This window comes from Carettochelys insculpta, unplaced genomic scaffold (genome assembly GCF_033958435.1).
Source record: "Carettochelys insculpta isolate YL-2023 unplaced genomic scaffold, ASM3395843v1 scaffold_0046, whole genome shotgun sequence".
Classification (NCBI taxonomy): domain Eukaryota; kingdom Metazoa; phylum Chordata; order Testudines; family Carettochelyidae; genus Carettochelys; species Carettochelys insculpta.
The window spans coordinates 100,001-105,000 of NW_027439083.1; the positions used below are offsets into that span (position 1 = coordinate 100,001).

At 61.9% G+C, this 5,000-nt stretch overlaps 1 non-coding gene across 1 annotated transcript; it reads left to right on the top strand.

Annotated features, from left to right (window-relative positions):
- Positions 1-4,339: 4,339 nt before the first annotated feature.
- Positions 4,340-4,458, top strand: LOC142006224 (5S ribosomal RNA). The gene has a single exon (XR_012643330.1). It is a non-coding gene; the product is annotated as a 5S ribosomal RNA (ribosomal RNA).
- Positions 4,459-5,000: the final 542 nt, after the last annotated feature.

The following is a 5,000-nucleotide window of genomic DNA, read 5'->3' on the forward strand; positions in this document are numbered from 1 at the left end:
TGCCCGCCGCGGGAAGGGTGCCGGCCCGCGAAGGGCCCTCTCCGTCTCGTCCGCGAGCGCCCCATCGATCGGAAGGAGGAGCGGGGCCTCGCTCCCGGCGGCCGTCCCCGCGGACGTGCGCCGAGCCTCCCTCGAGAGCCCCCTCTCCGGAGGATCGGGCCCGAGACGACACCCCGAACCGCCGCAGACGTCCCCGCAGACGTCCGCCCGGGTCCCTCGTCCGAGTCCCCGGGAAGGGCCTTCACACGACGGTCGGTCTCTCTCACGTGTACGTCTCTAAAGGCTGGAGCCAGACAAGCCTTCTCTTACTATTCTCCCGGTACCTGTCGTAACCTTATACGTGAAAAGTCCCCCAGCGGCAACAGGCGGGAACGACTCACAAAAGCGGCCGACCGCCTGGAACTCTAGGTCGGCTGCACGGGTCAAATTCAACCCCATTCGGACTTCCAGAGCTCAGCCGGCCACCAGGTCAACCTCGCTGAAAGCGCCAGAGGTTGACCTGGTGTCCGGGGACCGAATCGGACACCAGGTCAACCTCCGCTAAAGCGGCCGGGGTTGACCTGTTGTCCCTGCCGGACTTAGAAAATTTTTCTCTCCAGCCCGGGACCGGGGTTGACCTGTTGTCCCTGCCGGACTTAGAAATTTTTTCTCTCCCGCCTGGGACCGGGGTTGACCTGTTGTCCCTGCCGGACTTAGAAATTTTTTCTCTGCCGCCTGGGACCGGGGTTGACCTGTTGTCCCTGCCGGACTTAGAAATTTTTTCTCTGCCGCCTGGGACCGGGGTTGACCTGTTGTCCCTGCCGGACTTAGAAATTTTTTCTCTGCCGCCTGGGACCGGGGTTGACCTGTTGTCCCTGCCGGACTTAGAAAATTTTTCTCTGCCGCCTGGGACCGGGGTTGACCTGTTGTCCCTGCCGGACTTAGAAAATTTTTCTCTCCCGCCTGGGACCGGGGTTGACCTGTTGTCCCTGCCGGACTTAGAAATTTTTTCTCTCCCGCCTGGGACCGGGGTTGACCTGTTGTCCCTGCCGGACTTAGAAAATTTTTCTCTCCCGCCTGGGACCGGGGTTGACCTGTTGTCCCTGCCGGACTTAGAAAATTTTTCTCTGCCGCCTGGGACCGGGGTTGACCTGTTGTCCCTGCCGGACTTAGAAATTTTTTCTCTCCAGCCTGGGACCGGGGTTGACCTGTTGTCCCTGCCGGACTTAGAAATTTTTTCTCTGCCGCCTGGGACCGGGGTTGACCTGTTGTCCCTGCCGGACTTAGAAATTTTTTCTCTGCCGCCTGGGACCGGGGTTGACCTGTTGTCCCTGCCGGACTTAGAAATTTTTTCTCTCCCGCCTGGGACCGGGGTTGACCTGTTGTCCCTGCCGGACTTAGAAAATTTTTCTCTGCCGCCTGGGACCGGGGTTGACCTGTTGTCCCTGCCGGACTTAGAAAATTTTTCTCTCCCGCCTGGGACCGGGGTTGACCTGTTGTCCCTGCCGGACTTAGAAAATTTTTCTCTCCCGCCTGGGACCGGGGTTGACCTGTTGTCCCTGCCGGACTTAGAAATTTTTTCTCTGCCGCCTGGGACCGGGGTTGACCTGTTGTCCCTGCCGGACTTGGAAAATTTTTCTCTCCCGCCTGGGACCGGGGTTGACCTGTTGTCCCTGCCGGACTTAGAAATTTTTTCTCTCCAGCCTGGGACCGGGGTTGACCTGTTGTCCCTGCCGGACTTAGAAATTTTTTCTCTCCAGCCTGGGACCGGGGTTGACCTGTTGTCCCTGCCGGACTTAGAAATTTTTTCTCTCCAGCCTGGGACCGGGGTTGACCTGTTGTCCCTGCCGGACTTAGAAATTTTTTCTCTCCCGCCCGGTACCGGGGTTGACCTGTTGTCCCTGCCGGACTTAGAAAATTTTTCTCTCCCGCTCGGAACCGGGGTTGACCTGTTGTCCCTGCCGGACTTAGAAAATTTTTCTCTCCCGCCTGGGACCGGGGTTGACCTGTTGTCCCTGCCGGACTTGGAGCCCCAGGAGGGGATCGGCCACCAGGTCAACCTCCGCTGAAAGCGGCCACGGTTTACCTGGTGCCCGGGGAGCGAATCGGACACCAGGTCAACCTCAGCTGAAGCGGCCGGGGTTGACCTGCTGTCCCTGCCGGACTTAGAAATTTTTTCTCTCCAGCCTGGGACCGGGGTTGACCTGTTGTCCCTGCCGGACTTAGAAAATTTTTCTCTGCCGCCTGGGACCGGGGTTGACCTGTTGTCCCTGCCGGACTTAGAAATTTTTTCTCTCCCGCCTGGGACCGGGGTTGACCTGTTGTCCCTGCCGGACTTAGAAATTTTTTCTCTGCCGCCTGGGACCGGGGTTGACCTGTTGTCCCTGCCGGACTTAGAAAATTTTTCTCTCCCGCCCGGGACCGGGGTTGACCTGTTGTCCCTGCCGGACTTAGAAATTTTTTCTCTGCCGCCTGGGACCGGGGTTGACCTGTTGTCCCTGCCGGACTTAGAAATTTTTTCTCTGCCGCCTGGGACCGGGGTTGACCTGTTGTCCCTGCCGGACTTAGAAAATTTTTCTCTGCCGCCTGGGACCGGGGTTGACCTGTTGTCCCTGCCGGACTTAGAAAATTTTTCTCTCCCGCTCGGAACCGGGGTTGACCTGTTGTCCCTGCCGGACTTAGAAAATTTTTCTCTCCCGCCTGGGACCGGGGTTGACCTGTTGTCCCTGCCGGACTTGGAGCCCCAGGAGGGGATCGGCCACCAGGTCAACCTCCGCTGAAAGCGGCCACGGTTTACCTGGTGCCCGGGGAGCGAATCGGACACCAGGTCAACCTCAGCTGAAGCGGCCGGGGTTGACCTGCTGTCCCTGCCGGACTTAGAAAATTTTTCTCTCCAGCCTGGGACCGGGGTTGACCTGTTGTCCCTGCCGGACTTTGAAATTTTTTCTCTCCCCGCCTGGGACCGGGGTTGACCTGCTGTCCCTGCCGGACTTGGAGCCCGAGGAGGGAATCGGCCACCAGGTCAACCTCCGCTGAAAGCGCCCACGGTTTACCTGGTGCCCGGGGAGCGAATCGGACACCAGGTCAACCTCTGCTAAAGCGCCCGAGGTTGACCTGGTGCCCGGGGAGCGAATCTGACACCAGGTCAACCTCTGCTAAAGCGCCAGAGGTTGACCTGGTGCCCGGGGAGCGAATCGGACACCAGGTCAACCTCTGCTAAAGCGGCCGGGGTTGACCTGCTGTCCCTGCCGGACTTAGAAAATTTTTCTCTCCAGCCTGGGACCGGGGTTGACCTGTTGTCCCTGCCGGACTTGGAGCCCGAGGAGGGGATCGGCCACCAGGTCAACCTCCGCTGAAAGCGGCCACGGTTTACCTGGTGCCCGGGGAGCGAATCGGACACCAGGTCAACCTCTGCTAAAGCGGCCGGGGTTGACCTGCTGTCCCTGCCGGACTTGGAGCCCGAGGAGGGGATCGGCCACCAGGTCAACCTCCGCTGAAAGCGGCCACGGTTTACCTGGTGCCCGGGGAGCGAATCGGACACCAGGTCAACCTCTGCTAAAGCGGCCGGGGTTGACCTGCTGTCCCTGCCGGACTTGGAGCCCCAGGAGGGGATCGGCCACCAGGTCAACCTCCGCTGAAAGCGGCCACGGTTTACCTGGTGCCCGGGGAGCGAATCGGACACCAGGTCAACCTCTGCTAAAGCGGCCGGGGTTCACCTGCTGTCCCTGCCGGACTTGGAGCCCGAGGAGGGGATCGGCCACCAGGTCAACCTCCGCTGAAAGCGGCCACGGTTTACCTGGTGCCCGGGGAGCGAATCGGACACCAGGTCAACCTCTGCTAAAGCGGCCGGGGTTGACCTGCTGTCCCTGCCGGACTTGGAGCCCCAGGAGGGGATCGGCCACCAGGTCAACCTCCGCTGAAAGCGGCCACGGTTTACCTGGTGCCCGGGGAGCGAATCGGACACCAGGTCAACCTCCGCTAAAGCGCCCGAGGTTGACCTGGTGCCCGGGGAGCGAATCGGACACCAGGTCAACCTCTGCTACGGCGGCCGGGGTTGACCTGCTGTCCCTGCCGGACTTGGAAAATTTCTCTCCCCGCCTCGGACCGGGGTTGACCTGCTGTCCCTACCGGACTTAGAACATTTTTCTCTCCCCGCCCCGGCCCGGGGGTTAACCTCGGGGCGCACAGCTTCCCGGGTCTGACGTGCACGTCCTGTCACCTCCCGGGCCCGGCGTCCTCGTCCTCCCTTCCCCTTGGGCCGGCTCGGAGGAAGTTTTCCCTCGGCCCGGCCTCCGGGTTAATTGTTTGGGCCCGGCTGACTGAGGCCAGGCTGCTGACGCTAAAGCCCGGGGAGGCGGGGGCCTACGGCCATACCGGACCGAATGCCCCCGATCTCGTCCGATCTCGGAAGGTAAACCGTCCCGGGCCTGGCTAGTACCTGGATGGGTGACCGCCTGGGAATCCCAGGTGCCGTAGGCAGCTTTTGGCCCCAGCGGGGGTAGAGCGGGGCGTGTGTCTGCCGTGCGGGAGCAGGGAAGCCGTGAGGCCAAGGCGGCGCGACGGTCCTGGGGGGCGCTGAGGCCTTTCCCTCTGCCTGCCTGCGTGTCGGGGGCGGGGGGGCGGGCGAGGAAGCTAAGGCCCTCACCCGGTGCGGTGCGATGGCTTGGGTCGGGTCGGGGAGAGGGAAGAAAGCGTGTGTGGAGCGTTGGTGGGGCAGGTGTGTGTGTGGGAGTGCTGGGTTGGGCAGGCCGTTGAGGCGGTGGCGGTGGTGGTGTTTTTGGTGGGAGTGAGTTGGGGTCAGGTGGGTGTGGGGTCCCCCCCGGGGGGTGGATGGTCTGAGGGTTAAGGCTTGGAACGTGCGTCTTGGGGGACCGTGGGTGGAGGTTGTTGAGAGCGGGGAAGGCCCTGGGTCCCGGTTGTGGACTATTAAGCCCGGTGGAGGGGGACCGTGGGTGGAGGTTGTTGAGAGCGGGGAAGGCCCTGGGTCCCGGTTGTGGACTATTAAGCCCGGTGGAGGGGGA